The sequence below is a fragment of the Cnephaeus nilssonii genome (assembly GCF_951640355.1).
Source record: "Cnephaeus nilssonii genome assembly, chromosome: 22".
In the NCBI taxonomy this organism is placed as follows: Eukaryota; Metazoa; Chordata; class Mammalia; order Chiroptera; family Vespertilionidae; genus Cnephaeus; species Cnephaeus nilssonii.
This window is the reverse complement of record NC_137093.1, coordinates 3883967-3901337: the sequence shown is the minus strand read 5'-3', so window position 1 is coordinate 3901337 and position 17371 is coordinate 3883967. Positions and strand designations below refer to the sequence as shown.

Here is a 17371-nt window from a genome sequence, read left to right as displayed (position 1 = left end):
GCCCGGCACACGGGAAGATGCTGGCTAAGCTGGCACTCCCTCCTGCGTGTCGCCGGTGCTATTGCCAAGCCCAGGGAAGCGAACAGAAGGAATCGCCCAATCCTGACAGCCGGCCCCTCCGCCTTGGCTGAGGAAGTGTAAACACTCCGTGGAGGACCTCCAACTGCCTGTGTTTGTGGCACGCGGGCGGGCGCACCGAGTTTGTTTCTAAACTGGGAAGCTTCGAGAGGCAGCGCAAACAGCCCTCTGCCCAGCTCTCCCTCTTCTCCCCGTCTGCTCCTGCTCCCCTGTCCTTGGAGCCCGTGTTTAACTCACCGCTGCAGCTGGAAAAGCATCTCTCTGCAGAGCCCCCAAAGCAGCTCCACTGATATTTATTGACCTGTTCATCCAGCGAGAGCGCCGGGCAGGCAGAAATAAATGCTTGCTGCATAGAGACGGGCCTGGCTTCTCGTCATGACCTCACCTGCACTCCCCTCTGCTCTCACCCACCCCCCGCACTGAAGCAATGACAGTTGTCTACCCTTTTCCTAGGAATGTGATCACAGCAGCTTCCCCCACACCCGACCCCGGCAGGGACTGCAGAAAGGGACGAGAAGAGGAGTCAGAGGCAGCAGCAGGAGGCTGCCTGAGGCCCTCTGTGCCTTCACAGGAAGGGCTGTGCTGGGGGTGCGGGAGGGGAGGGCCGGGGCCTCACCCCCATCGTAGCTGGCCCCTGGGCAGAGACACGTTTACTCAGACCTTGGCACCCCTGGGCCTCATTTGCCCTCATTCACTTAATGAGCACCACATGGAGCTTTCAAAATCATCTAAACACCGAAGGGGTGGGCAGTCAGGAGTTGAAGCTTGGCCAAGGCCCTCATCTTGGCAGTGAACAGCAGGGGAGCCCCTGGCCTTGAGGAGCAGCAAGCGGCGCGCCTTCCCTGGCTGGGGACGAGGCGCCCACGGCTTCCTGACCAGAAGCAGCCCTTGGTGGGCAGCGGCCCACAGCCCTCTGGGGGCCGGGACCTCCAGCCTGCTGCTGGGTGTGTGGTTCAGGGGTGGTCTCTGGAACGTCCTTTTTGAAAGCAGAAAGTTGCTGTTTGGGAGTCCTAAGCCCCCAGGCTCTGCCAGGCTGTGTGCCGGAAGCTGAACACCTGTCCTTGGGGGGAGGAGCATCACCAGAGCCAGCTGGTGCTGCCCCCCGCCCCCTCCGCACCAGGTCAGAGGACTGCAGTCAGGGTGGGGAGCCCGCCTTCACCCTCCACTGCCAAAGGCATCCAGCCTGGCCCCTGGTCACCACGCCCCCGCCCCCGCCGGCCTTGGGTCAAGCCAAGTCATGTGGCTACTGCAACCCCAGTGACGTCAGGGGCCTGTTGGTGATGTCACAGCACGATGCATTGGGCACCCGTGTACCTGTGAGTTTTTGTAGGAACACGGGCCGTAAGGGGACCCGGTTACAGTCTACACTCAGAGCAATCCTCAAGAACAGCCACCAGCATGTAAGGGAGGCTCCACATACCCCCCTGAAGCTCTCAGAGGTTCTGGGAGAACCCCAAGCTGTCCCCTCCTGGTGCCCCCTCCTCACACACTCCAAGGCGCTAGAGTTCCCTGGGAATTTTCGGAAGACGGAGGAGCGCTACCCCTGCTACTTTGTCTGCTGGCTTTAGGGACGGGGTGACCTCTGGCGAACGTACACCCGGCCCAGGGCCCAGCAGAGTCCGCCTCACGCGTCCCCGACCTCCACTCAGGCCGGCTGGCGAGTCCAGACAAGTTGTGTGTGGGAAGGAAAGGGGAGGTCAAGAGGCACCGCTGCTTCGGGGTCCCCAACAGTCCAGGGTCCCTTTATTTCCAACACGGGCGGCCCCCAGTCCAGCCCGCAAACCCGCCTCGCGGAACTCACCGGATCCGCCAGGTCTCAGCGGCGACTCTCCGCTCGCGGGGTGACAGCCATGCAGAGGTGACAGCAACGGCCCGAGAGAGCCCCCGTGGGGGCGATACCTCCGTCCGGGCGGAAAGGGACGCTGTCGGTGAGGCCGAAACACGCGCCGGCCCGCGCCTTCCGAAGTCGGAGGTGGAGGGTGTCTCCGCTCAGCGGGGGTCGCGCCCGCCCGGGGCCCGGGCCGCGCGGGCGCTCAAGCGGCGCATCTTGGCCGGGGCTGGTGCTCACCGCGTCCCGCGGGGGGCGCTGCGCCTCCCCTCCGGGTCCCGCTCAGGGCGGTGCTCAGCCCGCGCCGCTCCCCGGGGCGCCCTCTCAGCCCGCGCCTGGGGCCCGGCGGCCGCGGCCCCCTCGCCGGCCCCAGCTGCAGCCTGTCTTTGTTGCTTCCTCTGGCTCGACCGCCCGCCCGCGGCTCGTAGCCCCCAGATTCGCCCGGGGCTGGGGGAGTCTTCTCCTTCGGCTTGCACGCACCTGCAGCGGTCCGGGCGCCTCGCCGGGCATGCACCAGCCTCCGCAGGTTGCAAAGAGCGGCGGCGAGAAGGAACCGGCCCCTCCTCCTCCTGCTCCGAGCCCCGGTGTGGGGGGAGGGGAAGCCGGAGAGCAGCGGCAGCCGAGGCGGCGGCAGCGGGCGGCGGAGGCTCGGATGCAGCCCAGGGGGCCCCGGCGCCTAGAAATAACTGGTCCGGGTGGAGCAGGGAGTACGAGGGGACGGCCCGAAGGACGGTGCACCGAGACTGCGAGCTCGCGAGGTGCAGCTGGGGCGGCGCGCACCAGGCTCTCACGCGCCCGTGGCCTGGGGCGGCGCACCGGGGCTCCCGGGACCTCAGCCTCGCGCCGCCTGGCGCGCGCCGGCGTCTCGCCCCGCTTCAGGTCCGAGGACCGCGCGTTTGGGCCCCGCAGGCGGCGGGCCCGGCTCTTCGCCTTCCCCGGCCGGTGAGCGCAGCCTCTTCGCGGAGCCGCCGGCCCGGCTGCCCTGCCCGCTGCTCTGCTCTGGCCCGACTGACAGGCGCGAGCGCCCGCAGCAGCCGCGGCGTCTCGCTCCCCGCCCGCCCTCCGCGGTCAGGCCCAATCAGGGGCAGCCGAGAGGCGGTTACCAGGGTGACGCGGCTCCGCGTCCTGCGGGGGGCGTGGCCGAGGGGCCGCCACGCGCGCTTTTCGCGGCAAAATTCAAAGGCCGGCAGGGTGGCTCTCCAACCTCCTCCCCAAAGTTGGGGCGAGGCGGGGCCAGCCTCGAAAGGACTGCAACTCCCAGTATGCAGCGCGCAGGCATCGAGCGGAGGGGCCCCAACTGGGGGTGCAGGGCATGTTGGTACTTGTAGTCCCTTTGTCGGGAACGGGGGAGGGGGTGGGAGGTGGGAGGAGGAGGGCGGAAAAACCAGTATCATTATTGAGCACACATTGGGTAGCTATCTGTTAAAAATAATGAAAACAATAAAAGAAGCTAACACATGTAACAAAGTACTTTACCTAATCTTCACACACAACCCTGTGAGTTAAGTATTGTTACCACCCCCATTTCACCAATAAGAAAACGGATATGGTAGGTATTATTATTATACTCCCCACTTATAGAGGAAATTGAGGTAAGAGATGTGACGGGACATTTTGTCTGGAGTGCTTTGCCCCGAGGCATATTTCGTTAGTGATGGAGTTTTGGTAGCACATTTTAGATCTCTAACTATATAACCAGGCGCCATAGTGAGCTCTTTCTAAACTCTCTCTCCTGGAATCCTCACCACATCCAGGGCAGGTAGGCACTGCCCCACTTAACAGATGGGGAAAATGAGGCACAGTACTACCTTGGTTCCAAATTGTGAATCCATCAAACTATACGGAACCTTGCTTTTTACTTTCTAAGCAGCGTCATAGGTTCTCATTTGTTCTGAGAGCCCATGAATGACACAGTTAACAGTCCCATTTGACAGCTGGCAAAAGTGAGTCCTGGGAGGAACAGTTTCCTCAGTTGCCATGTGTCCATCACTCAGCAAGTTGGGGAGTCAGCTTTCCAGGAAAGCCCTCAGGATCCCTACAGAAATGCAAAGCCGGAGCCAGAACTCTCCCACCGCCCTCAGACTAAGTCCATGCGACCCCCTAGAACCCCACAGAACCTGGGTGAGTTCCAGCCCGGCTTTTGCTAGCTGTTGGCCTTTAACATTTATTTTCATGACTCCGTGCCTCAGTCTCTTGTCGCTATATCCTCATTCCTACTGTACAGGGTTGTTAGGAGGGCAAAGTGAGTTCCTGGGCGGAAAGGACTCGGAACACAGTAAGTGCTCAATAAATGCCAGCTGTGGTTATCCAGACGCCAGGGCTTTGGAGGCCCTGCGGAACGGACCGCGCAGGATGAGCTGATTCTAGTCGGCCCTGGCCTACTTCAGGAGCCCAACCACCCCTGCCCAGGACCTCGGAGAGGCGCCTGCCGGGAGCTCAGGCCCAGCCCAAGTAGGCCACCTACTGCCTCATCTAGGACAGGAGCTGGCCCTGTTTCAGGCTGCTGCACAGTTCCCCGCGGCTCACATGCTGGCTGCCTTCTCCTCTTCAGCTCTCCGCGAAGCCCCACCCCCCCACCCCCTGGGAGCTGGGGTGGGGGTGGCGATTTACCTGGGAACGTGATACGGGGCCAGCTGCTTCCACGCTGGGGCCTGTTGCCTGGGCAACGTTCTGGGTGGACTGGGGTGAGGACAGGTGGGGAGCCTGCGTGGCGCACCCAGGCCAGGTGCAGGGCGAGGGACCGTGACAACAAAACCCTGGGAGAAGAGGGCAGGGAGGGGAGAAGCAGGCAGGGGCCACACACACCACAGCCCTCCCCACGTTTGGGATTTTTCCCGTTGTGGTGACCATGACTTGACATCAACTATGGGCCAGGCAGTGCTCATTGCTATTTATATCACACATTTCTATCTCCTTTCACCCTCACAGCAACCCTGTGACGTCTATTTGATGATTGCCCACATCTTAGAGCCCAGGAAAGCCATGTGACTAGTGCGAGGTCACACAATGACGGAACCGGATCCCAAACACCAGCCCCCCCGACCGTGATTTATTGCACGAAGTGCCAGCCACTAATTGACTGGCTGTGACCTTAAGGGCAAGTTTCTCCTCCTCTCTGGACCTCAGTTTCCTCTGCTGGACAATGGAGGGTGAGGCTCACAACCTAACCCACCAATCAGACCCTGGAGCTGGCACCCCCTCCTGGCCCAGCAGTTTCCAAAGGCCCCAGTGATTACAGTTCACAGCAGGGGTTTAGAAGATCTCAAAGGCACCCCATCTCTGAAGCCTGTGATTCCAGGATGTGCTAAAGGTGGGATTTCAGGCAACAGTAGGCTCAAAGGTAGCTGTGTAGGTGGAGGGGTGTCTTATAGGTGTCTCTCACACCCCTCCAGGCAGTGAACGCTGCCGCCCCTGTCCCCCAATAGATGCTCAGTTTTGGACCTTCACTATGTCCCACACTCACAGCACCTACCACCCATACCACCGCCAACATGCTCACCTCCCTGAGGTCTGGCCCTGATGCTGCCGTCCCCCGCCCCCAACTTGCAGCCTCGATCCCCCCAATAGATGCTCAGTCTTGGACCTTCACTATGTCCCACACTCACAGCACCTACCACCCATACCACCGCCAACCTGCTCACCTCCCTGAGGTCTGGCCCTGTTGCCCCCGCCCCCAACTTCCAGCCTCCATCCCCCCAATAGATGCTCAGTCTTGGACCTTCATTATGTCCCACACTCACAGCGCCTACCACCCATACCACCGCCAACCTGCTCACCTCCCTGAGGTCTGGCCCTGTTGCCCCCGCCCTCCCCCCCCCCCCCCCCCCCGCAACTTCCAGCCTCGATCCAGCCTTCCCTTGCTCTTGGCTGTGTGCAGTAACTCTGCATTATGGGACTGGAGACAGTCAAGGTGGATTTGCCATGGTCCACAGAACCACCAGGCAGTCAAGCCCCTGAACGCTGGCTCCGGCCAAGGGTCCAAGAGGCCCTGCGGGGACAAGGGGACAGATGGCACCTCCTCCCTCACTGACCTTGTGTGCTCCCTACATACCAGCCTCGCTACACACCTGCACACCCTCCCACGTGTCTCCAAGCCCCTGCTGTCCCTCTCCACCTAGAATACCCTCCCTCCAGGTAGTTGATTCTTGCTCTGCCTTCAGATTTCAGTTAGGGTGCCACCTCCTCTGGGAAGTCTTCCCTGACTGCCACCCTCCAGGCCAGAGTGCTTCCCCCTTTGAAGATGGACCCAGTCTGTTATAATGGCCCACCTATTTGCCAGTCTTCCCCACCAAACTTGGGTCTCTGCGAGGGAGGGGGCTGCACTCAACCTGTTTTACCCCTAGCACAGGCCTGGCATACAGTCAGTGCTAAATAAAGATTTGTTGAATTAATCTCTGAATCAATGAAGGAATGTGCCCGTTCATTTAGTTTTGCTTTGTTTTATTGTAGGTAGGAAGAGCAGGGAGAGGAGGAGGGGGAGAATCAGACGTACTGAAATGAACCCTGACTCTAGGTTACTAGCCATGTGCCTCATCTCTATGCCTCAGTTTCCCTCATCTATGAAACAAGGTTAAGTGCCACATAGGCACTGCTCAAGGAGCCTGAAGCCTGGAACTTTGCTCCCTCATATGTAAGATTAGTCATGCCTTCACTCGTCGAGGCCTGATCATTCCTCTTTTAATTCTGCTCATTCATTCATTCATTCATTCACTCATTCATCATTTCCTAAGGGCCTGTCCTGTGCCAGTCACTGGGGATTCAACAGTGACCCAGACACAGGCTCTGGCTTCATGGGGGACAGAGAAGGCAACTAGCAGTTATATCCAGGGCAGCGGGGAGGGGAACAGCCCTGACCCAGCAGGTGGGCTGGTGATGGCGAAAGGCTGATCAGCTGCCCCGTGAAACACGAGGAGGGGACTGAGGGGAGAAGGGAGAGAAGAGCGCTCTTGGCAGAGAAACGGCCACTGCAAAGGCCTAGCGTCCGGTGAGGGAGGTGGGTCAGGGGCTGGGCTGGCGCTGGGGCGGGAGGCAGCCACCGAGCCTCTACTCTGGTGGCGGAGCAGGCCTGGCCCAGCCTCTCCCAGCCCCCCAGTGCCTGCCTCACCTGCCCTCATTGCTGTAATCTAGGCCAGGGCCTGAAGGGAGCCGAGCCCCATTGGTGCACAGCACGTAGATTTTTCAGAGATAATTTAATCAGAGCTATTAATAAGCAGAAAAGAAAGAGCTCTTTATGCTCCTCCCGGAGAAAAGGGAGAGGAAGCGGCACGTGTAACCTTGTTATTCCCCCAGCCCTGCCCCCCGCACCTGCCGCCTCTCTCTGGGGCAGGCCTGGGGGATGGGGCAAGGAGGCCAAAAGGGGGGCTGGGGTAGTCTCAGGGCCTGGCCCCCGCCAGGCTCCCGGGCCCCATCTGCCCTCACACTCCTCTGGCCGCTTTGGCCTTTTGGCTGCTTGAAGGTGCCAAACTGTTTCCTTCCTCGAGGTCTTTGCACAGCTGTCCCCGGCCCGGCCTCTTCCTCTGCTCTTCGCACGGCTGCTCAGTGTCGCGCTGCAGGCCTCAGGTCCAACGTCACCTCCTCAGAGGAGCCCTCTCTGACTGCCCCCCTGGACTTACCCTCCCTGGAGCGCCATCTTTTGCTTTTCCCTTCTCGGAATGTATTCCTGTCGGCAGTCCTGGAGCACGGGGGTTGGCGTGCACTTCCGCCTCCCTGCCTGCACTGTCAGCCGGGAGGAGGGGGCTCTGTCGTCGCCTTCACCGCTGTGTCCCCGCACTGGCGTCGCCACTGACACAGAGCAGTTGTGTGTCAATCTTGTTAGCAGAGTTGGGAGGAGTTCAAGGGGCCTTGGTTGTTGGGACGGGAATCAGGAAGGGGTGGGTTCCTTCCTCCTGGGAGAGCCCTCCGAGAACCTGGGAACCATTAAATGCCCCCTTGTTTCCCCACTGGGGACCGGCGGTCCAGAGAGGGGGATGCACTTGTCCAAATACACGTGGCAAGTTGGTGGCAGAGCTGGGACTTGACCCCAGAGCCCTTTGGGGGTACAGCTTCGCACGAACCTCATCCCCACACCAGCTGTGTCGCGGGGGCTTCTGAGGCCGCCCCGGGCCTCAGAAGGGACAGAGTCTGTGCTGCTGTCAGGCGTGACGTCCGCCACGGGTTGGCTGCCGGGGAACAACACGGGGCTCTTGCTGTGAAGGGGGTCAGGAAGAGGTCCCGGCTGAAGCCAGAGGGCGTCGTTCCTTCCGTCAGGGCCATCACCTGGCATGTGACCCCAGACGAGTCAGCCAGCGTCCCTGGCACCAGCTTCCTCATCTGAAAGTTGGGACTCTCCACCCTCTGCCTGCCTATCTCAAGGGCTGTGGTGAGAAAACAGTATAACCTTTCCCAAGGCCTAATGGGCTCTACAGACGGAATCAATGGTTATTCCTGTGAAATACAGCAACCAGGACAAGAACAGCGTCCATCCCGTGGGGCCCCACCACGGGCCAGGCCAGGCCACACCCCGGCGCGTCTCATGCAGGCCCTGCACGCTGCCTCCGCCCATGAGGGAGCCAGGGGGGCCCCGTGCTGGGGTCACGGCCTTGTCCCAGGCGGCACGGAGCTCCTGAGGAGTGGGGGTGTGTGCCTACGATCGGAACCCTGGTGGGGTCTCTTTGCCACAGAAAGTTTCTGACTTAGCGGTCAGCCTTAACCAACAGGAAACAGTGATTGGAGGTGGGGGTTCCCACGGCCCCCCGAGGCCGCCTCTGCATCTGGCCAGCGGGGCCTGGTCCTCCCGGCTCTGAGTGGCAGGGAGGTTTCCAGGGGATTAACCCAGCCCGCCCTGCCTCCCTCTGGCCTGGAAAGGCCAGCAGCCCTCCGGAGCGCGCCTGGCAGATCTCCTTTTGTACAAAAAGTTATTGACTTATCAAGGTTAAAATACACTCAGCGCAGGCCAATAAAACAGAGATCCCGCTGCATCCCCGCTGTCATGTGCCGCCCGGTTTTCATGGCAACAGGCCCTCTTCTGCACATGAAACGGTTCAGTTGTGCAAAGTTCAGGCGTTACATAAACAGGGAGTTAACAGCGGCGGCAGAAATCAATGTCTGGCCAGGCATGGCCTGGGGAGATAGCATTGATTGGGCCCTTCGCCATCAATAGGCCAGATCCCTGCTTCCTGCCCAGTCGCCCTGGGCTCCCTCCTGCCACCCCACCGTTGGCTCAGCTTCAGAGAGCTCCAGGAAGGTCCTCTGCCCTTGACCCAGAGCCCCCTCTGGCCGGGATCCAGCAGGGGGCGGGGGGACCTGCCCGCTGTCTGCAGCCGTTTGGTAACCCATTGTTGCTCAGAGACGCCACTCCGTTGCTTAAAATATGTTTGTGCCGTTGTTGGGGGAGAAGCAGCCCTGGGCCTCGTAAGCCGTTCCTGTGACAGGAGCAATCCCCCTGCCTCTGTGTGTAGCCACAAAACCACCCGCACGGTTCAGATGTGCCCCAACGAGTCAGGCAGACCTGGATAGGACACCAAGTGGGCTGTGCCACCTTGGGCAAGTCACTTCACCTCTCTGAGACTCGGCTTCCTGCTTTCTAAAACGGCAAGGATGACAGCACCAACATCATGGGTGCGGGAGGAAGAAATGAGGGGACAAGTGGGAAGCTCCCAGCGGGGGGCCTGTGTCTCTCTTCTTCCGCAGATTCCAACAGATGCCCTCATGAGACAGAAAAGGGCAGGCAACTAGAAAGTGATCATCTGGGTTCACATCCCAGCTCCACCGCTGCTGTGTGACCTTAGGCAAGTCACTGCACCACTCTGAGCCTTGGCATCCAATCCCTTATGTAAAATGGGGAAAGGGCCTTTGCAAGAGTGAAGGGAGGATGAAATAAGCTCAACCAACCTCATGACTGTTCTGGGCTCACAGACGGTGCCGAGAAAGATTTATCAGATCAGACCCTTCCTCCAGTATTCCAGCGTCAGACCCACCGTCCTCAAAAAATGGGAAAATCTCATGGGCTTTTTCTCAGAAAAGGAGGGTTCAAGATGGGAGAGTTGTCTGTCCCATTTGGTGGGAGGTTTTTTTTTTTTTAAATATATTTTATTGATTTTTTACAGAGAGGAAGAGAGAGGGATAGAGAGCTAGAAACATCGATGAGAGAGAAACATCAATCGGCTGCCTCCTACACACCCCTACTGGGGATGTGCCCGCAACCAAGGTACATGCCCCTGACCGGAATCGAACCCGGGACCCTTGAGTCCGCAGGCTGACGCTCTATCCACTGAGCCAAACCGGTTTCGGCTGGTGGGAGGTTCTTAACAATAGGGGCCTTGTGTCCTTCATCTTTGCATAGAGCCCGGTATACAATAAGAGCTTAATCCATGTGTATTGAGTGGCATTAAACTCCTCTGGAGAGCTGGCTAGGCCCCTCTGATCTGGCACGGGGCAGCCTGGAGAGAGGGGATGCTCAGGATAATTTAGGGTGGCCACAGAGGCTTCCGGCCGGCTTGGTATGGCGGAGACAGCAGCCACCACTGAAACGCATACCCCCTCCCGCGGGCTGGAATGGGTGCCAGGAAGTGGAGCCAGCTCGGTGTGCAGCCAGGGGCTGTATTTGCAGGCATGGCTGTAGGAGCAGCTTTTGCCAATGAAATGCGAGCAAGCGTGATGTAGGAAGTGGATGTGCCTCTTCTCTCTGAGTGGTCTCTTCTGCCCCCAGGCAGACCAATCGGCCCTTCTAGATCAGAGCAAGGCCAAGGTCAGATGGAACCCGGGTCCCTACACCACTGTCGCCTACCAACATAGGCTTAGGTGAGCAATGAACTTCTGTTGAGTTATGCCACTGAAATGCCAGGGTCTATTTGTTACAGCGGCTGATGCTGCCATCACAAGTTCACAGGGCTTCCTGCAACGGACTCAGACCCCGCACGGCCTGCTCTGAGTCATGAAATTCTGCAGAACTGAGAGGCTGCCCTTGTTTGATAAAGCAAGTTAATACCGTAAAATATTAAGAGTAGAGAGAGCCCTGGCCGGTTTGGCTCAGTGGCTAGAGCTTGAGCCTGTGGACCAAAGGGTCCCGGGTTCTATTCCGGTCAAGGGCACGTACCTCATTTGCAAGCTCCTCCCTGGCTGAGGCCCTGGTTGGGGTGCGTGCAGGAGGCAACCAATCGATGTGTTGCTCTCACATCGACATTTCTCTCTGTCTTTCCCTCTATCTTCCACTCTCTCTGAAAATAAATGGAAAAATAACCTCAGGTGAAGATTTAAAAAAAAAAAAATTAAGAGCAGAATCCATGTAGTGGAAATTTGAGTGTTCACTGTAAATGCCTTTCAAATTCGTTGTATATTTGAAATGTTTCATAAGAAAATAAGTTTAAAAAAATCTCCATTCATGTATTTTCAAAAAATGTCTAGGAACCTCGGGGTTTTAGGATGTGTCAGGGGCTACTAGCTGTGGGGCGGGTGCACAGGGGGCGCTGAAAAAGAGGGCTCTGGTGTCCACACCCCACCCCCACCTCACCACCTTCAACGTTCAATTTCACCTCTTCTTCACCCGGGAGTTCAGCGTGTGATTTATTTGAAAAAAGGTTTCCACTTTTCCAACAATAAAGGTTAGAAAACCACCGACTCAGTTCTCCCCTGTTGCAGAGGGGAACCGAGGTTCAGAGAGGGGAGGGACTTGCTCCAGATCCCAGAGCGAGCAGTGGCCGGCAGGGCTTCAGCCCGGGCTCTTGGCCCCGGGGAAGGGCTCGTCTCTGCGGTTTTCTAGAGCTTCTCTGGGGTCTCACCCTGGGGCTGCCGGGAGGCCAGGAGGGTGGGCCGGGCACCCCCAGCCAGAGCCCTCTGCCTTTGGCTGTCTTGTATGTCGGATTGCAAGGTATTTGAGCAAAGGGCTCTGCAGGTAGGGAATGACCATTTGGGGGGTGATGGGGCGGACACTGGAGAGGACTTCAGTGGGGCCAAGAGTTTCCTGGAGCGGGGCCTCCTCCATCGCAACACACCTCTCTCTAGCTGTGGTGGGAAGATGGATGGAGAGCGGCAGGGCGGGGACAGATCACTCGGCAATGATGGATTTGGGCCCTGACCAGAAGCCTTCGGGGTCATCTGGGGCTGTGGCCAGAGGTGAAAGGTCACCCAGCTGGGGCAGGTGGGTCAGCGAGGGGCAGGGAGTTAGTTTAGGGGTCAGAGGGCTGGTGATAGAAGGGGTGGAGGAGTACCCAAGTGCACTCCTCTAGTACTAGCTGGCTCATTCATTCATTCATTCATTCATCCCACGACTCCACGGTGCCAGGCCCTGGGCTGGGCACTGAGATTTCAGAACAGATGGGCAGGAGAGGGGAGGTGGGAAATGCGTAGTGCCATCCACTCTGCCCAGCCAACACCGGCCCTGTGGCCTTGGGCGGGTCCCCTCGCCGCTGGGCGTCAGGTTCCCCGTCTGGAAGATGAGGGTAACCGCAGACCCAAACTGAGAGTGCGGGTGAGGCACGTGGCCCGAGCTTGGTGTGGAGAGACGGGGGTCTCTTCCCCAGACGTACACTTAGAAGAGGAGAGAAGGCTCATGCTGCCCCATCTGGGCTGCTGGGTTCAGGTAAGACGGGCACCAGTTCAAATCTTCATCCCACTTACAGCTGCGTGACCGTGGGCCAAACCACTTCCCCGCTCTGGATTTTGGTCTTCTCCTCTGCAAAATAATCCTATATAATAAAAGGCTAATATGCAAATTGACCACAAGGGAGGCGCCGCTCAGCCAGAAGCCAGGCTCACGGCTGGCGCAGCGGCAGTGGCGGGAGTCTCTCTAGCCTCTGCGGCAGCGCAAAGGACCCTGAGGGGTCCCGGACTGTGAGAAGGTGCAGGCTGGGCTGAGGGGACCCCCCCTCCCATGCACAAATGTTGTGCACCGGGCCTCTAGTAATAATAATAATAATAATAATAATAATAATAGTAGTAGTAGTAGTAACTGCTGTATCTGGTGGTTATGTTTTTTTTTAATTTATTTTTTTTTTAGAGAGAGAGGAAGGGGGAGAGAGGGAGAAACATTGATTTGTTTGTTTCACCTATTTATGCATTTATGGGTTGATTCCTCTATGGAACCCCCAACGTTGGTGTACTGTATCCGGCTGACGCTGCAACTGACCTACCCGGGTAGGGCCTGAGGTTTTTTAAATTTATTTACTTATTTATTTGGTAATATACTTTTATTGATTTCAGAGAGGAAGGGAGCGGGAGAGAGATAGAAACATCAATGATGAGAGAGAATCATTAACCGGCTGCCTTCTGCATGCCCCCTACTGGGGATGGAGCCCACAACCTGGGCATGTGCCCTTGACCGGAACCGAACCCGGGACCCTTCAGTCCTCAGGCCAACGCTCTATCCACGTAGCCAGACCAGCGAGGGCGGGCCTGAGGTTTTAAGGAACAGTTCCTGGCCCACAGCGGACACTCAGGTGAATGTGAACCTTTGCTGTAAGTGCATGATGAACTCTGAGCCTATCGGAGTAGTAACAGCACAGCTGGGGAATGTTGACGTTGTGCTGGAGGCGGCCTGGAAGGCCGTTCAAACCCAGCCTATCTGAGGGAATGCCCAGAGCTCTGGCTTTGATTGGTTTTGCTGTCCCCTCTGGGCTCAATGAGTACAGTGCTGCTATCGATTAGCAATGCCTGCATGGGCCAGGGATTGAGAGTTATAGGACGCATGCCATCTACCAGCCATTCTTGACACTGGCCTAAGCCTTCCCTTTGTACAGGTGGGGAAGCTCAGGCTCAGGAAAGGAAACAAGACTTCCTGAAGGCCAGGCAGGCAGTCAGGGGCTTCCTCCCTGGGCCCTGGTCTATGCCGTTTAATCCTGAGGAGAAAAGTCATTATTTTGCCATTACATTTCCCAGCCGGTTTTCTGGCAGGGAGTCCACTGATTTAAACTTTTCCAGGATGATGCTCCGTCCTCCTCTCCCCTGGGCCCGTTTCTGTTAGGGCTCTGCCTCCTGGAAATGAGTGGGTGGCATCTGTGAGGACAGGCAGGCCTCCACACGGGGGTGGAATGTGGACCTGCCCAGGGCTGGCCTTCCCAGGTCCCCCCCATTGAAGGGCAACGACTGCCAGGCCCAGGTACCCGGGGTTGATGGGCCTCAAAGCGGCGACCTCTGTGCCGGGTGCGAGCGGGGCTCATTGCTCTTTACATTCACCCAAAATACAGACGGGGAGCCCGAGGTCCCAGAGCGGGGATTCCAACCCGACACGGCCTCGCCCCAGATTCTCTGTTCTTCACTCTTCACAACCAGAACCCAGTTACCCAAACGTCCTTTCAGATTCTCACCCCAGCACTGGGAGCGTGGCTGAGGGGTGATCAGATACCCCGCTGGATGGATGGGGAACCGGAGGCCACGAGGTGGGCCTGACTGATCCTGGGCCACCCAGCCAGTGGGGCCCGCGCTCTGCCCTTTGCACCCACAGGGAGGAAGGACAGGGAGGCCCGAGCAGAGCTGGCCACACCGTCCTCCGGCCTGTTCATCTTCCGAGCTGAAATCCGTATCACGCGCCCACCGAATCAGGAGATGCCATAATTAGCGGCAGATTTGTGCCTCCTGCCGTCGGTATTATTTATTTCCGGTTCTGGGCGGCCACTTCCCAGGGCCGAGTGTGCCCTGGGCCTGGATTTCCATCAGATGGGGCCCCGGCAGAACTCTCCCCGGGGACCCCACAGTGGCAGAGCCCCCCCCCCCCCAGAATGACAAACGAGCCCACAGACAGCAGAAGTGCTGCCAGCTGCTCCAGAGCCGTGCTGGGGTGGGGAAGGCGGTGTCCTCACCAACCCCAGGGTCCTGTCCTCGAGGCACTCACCTCCCCCAGGGCCAGACAAGAGGCTGGCATCCCCGACCCCAGGAAGAAACAGACAAGAGAGATGGCACTGGCAGGCACCACGGCGGCCTTGCTTCTAGAAGCCTCCGGTGGCAGGAACTTGGACGGGGTGCCTGTCCCTGTCACTGTCTTGGGGTAGGTTTTCATCTCGGCCTCTCTCAGCCTGGGCCATGGGAGATACGCTCTTCTGCTCACGGCCCCGTGGGCTGGGAAGTTCCTTTTGCGGCCTAAACTTAATCAAGTACAAGCATTTGCAACACTGTCCCCCGGATGATCCCACGAATGACACCCTCTGTCGCTGTCTGGGACATACGGGAGGGGCGGGGAGGGTGGGCAAGGGTTCCTGGGATACTGGAGGGAGTGGGACAGAAATAAAAGCTAACTTCTATTTCTTTAATCCTCACCCGAGGATATTTTTCCATTGATTTTTATTTTATTACTAGTGGCCCAGTGCACGAAATTCGTGCACATTAAAAGGGAATTAATTAGAGGAAATATTTTAATATTTCTATTTGCCCTTTTTCTATAATAGAAGTGTCAGAGATGAGAGGAAATTAGTAAAATGTATATGAAAATCTTCCTCCTGTCAGAGTCTGGGGCGCACCGCGGGACCCAGAGTCAAGTCCCCACCCACCCGTGCACACCTTGAAATTGTGCAAGACCCAGACCCAGCTGGTCCCACCCCTGTCAAGCCCCACTGTGTGGGGGACGCAGCCTCAGGTCCCCCGTCAAGCCCCACCAGGTAGGGGGCGCAGCCTCAGGTCCCCCAGGGCATGCTGGGTGGGGGTGTGGCCTGAGGTCCCCCGGCCCAGCACTGGAGTGGGTGTGTGGCCTGAGTTCCCCTGGCCTGGCACTGGGGCGGGGGGCATGCCTTGAGGTCCCCGTCAAGTCCCACTGGGAGGGGTGTGTGGCCTGAGGTGCCCCGTCATGCCCCACTGGGAGGGGTGTGTGGCCTGAGGTGCCCCGTCAAGCCCCACTGGGTGTGGGGTGCAGCCTGAGGTCCCCCGTCAAGCCCCACTGGGTGTGGGGTACAGCCTGAGGTCCCCCGTCAAGCCCCGCTGGGCGGGCGGGTGGGCGCAGCCTCAGGTCCCCCGCCCCGGCCCGGCACCACGCAGCCTCAGGTCCCTGCTGATCGCTTGTTACAGGAACCCCGCCTCCGCTGTGGGCGCAGCCATATTGTGTTACGGAAACCCCCCCCTCTGCTGTGGGCGCAGCCATCTTGTGTTATGGGAACCCAGCCTCTGCTGTGCATGCTGCCATCTTGTGATGGCATTATGGCATGAGGGTCAATTTGCATATTACTGCTTTATTATATAGGATTATTTTTTAAAATATATTTGTATTGATTTCAGAGAGAAAGGGAGAGGGAGAGAGAGAGAAACATCAATGATGAGGTGCACACCTGCACGCCCCACTGGGGATGGAGCCCGCAACCCAGGCACGTGCCCTGACCAGGAATCCACCTGTGATCTCCAGGCTCATAGGTTGATGCTCAACCATTGAGCCACACTGGCCGGGCATGGTGGTTGATTGTTATGCTAACCTGGTACGTCAGACCCACATTTGACAGATGAAGAAACTGAGGGCAGTGCCTTGCCCATGAAATGGGCCTCATTGTCCCCACTCTTCTAGACGAGGGAATCAGGGGCTGGGCTGCCATGCCAGGGGCTCGGTGGGAGGCTCCACCTGCCACCCCAGCTCCTCCGGTGGACAGCGCGGACCTAAGTACTGGCCTCACCCGATGCTTTGGGGATCAAGTTACGGCACCTACGGAAGGACCAGCCTCCTCCGCCGCAGGAGCTGGGTCCTGGGACCGGCTCTGAGGGGCCCAGGCGAGTGTTTCATGGGTCGTGACCTGATCATGGCAAAGCTGGCCCCGCTCCCGGGGTCTGCTGCCAACTAGGCCAGATGCCCGCAGGGGGATGCCATTGTCCCTGGCCTAGTTGGGATGGCTTGTGCCTGAGCCTTCCCCAGGGACTGCTGCTTCCAGGCCAACTCCCCACGGAGGTCGGTGAGCTGTGGCTGCAGCAGGTGGGCGGGGTGAGGGGCCCTTGCCCGGGTCTCACTTTGCAGATGACAAAAGTGACACTCAGCAAGGAGAGGTCACGGCTGAGGGCACAGGTGTAAACCTGGAGGCTCTGGGAGGGCCCTGATAGACAGCTCCCCACTGCCCACATCCACCACGCGGATCACATCCTGTGCTTGTGCTGTGTGGCCTTGGGGGAGTTACTCAACTTCTCTGAGTCACCTTGCCTCAGGTGCCATAATGGGAACAATGGGGTGGGGTGGGGGCATGGTGGATGTGAGGGTCTCAGGATGCTGGACACACCTGCCACTCAGGATTCTGATCCCCTTCCTCCACCCCCCACCCCAGAGCATTCTGATCTTGAAATAGGACAAAGAGTGTGTGGGGAGGCCGCTTCTGTGGCTACAGCCGTGTCATCCTGCTCTCCCAGGCCGCGCCCTCTGCCAGAAACACCTTCCCTGGCCCTGGCCCTGGCCCTGGCCGAATGGCACTCCTTGTCTGGGTCCCAGCTCAGTTATCCCCTCCCGAAAGCTCTTGCCGACCCTCCTCCACACACGGTTGAGTTCCGCCTCTGCACTCCCAGCCTCACCCTGACCCCGGACTGCATCCCCTGCCCGCT

General features: G+C 58.7%; 1 protein-coding gene across 1 annotated transcript in view; it reads right to left on the bottom strand.

Moving 5' to 3' along the window:
- FAM222A (family with sequence similarity 222 member A) overlaps nucleotides 1-2336 on the bottom strand; it is a 53530-nt gene extending 51194 nt beyond the window's left edge. The window contains exon 1 of the mRNA XM_079762856.1: nucleotides 1880-2336. The gene's annotated coding sequence lies outside the window, so the exon portion shown is untranslated. The remainder of the gene's footprint in view (nucleotides 1-1879) is intronic.
- Nucleotides 2337-17371: the final 15035 nt, after the last annotated feature.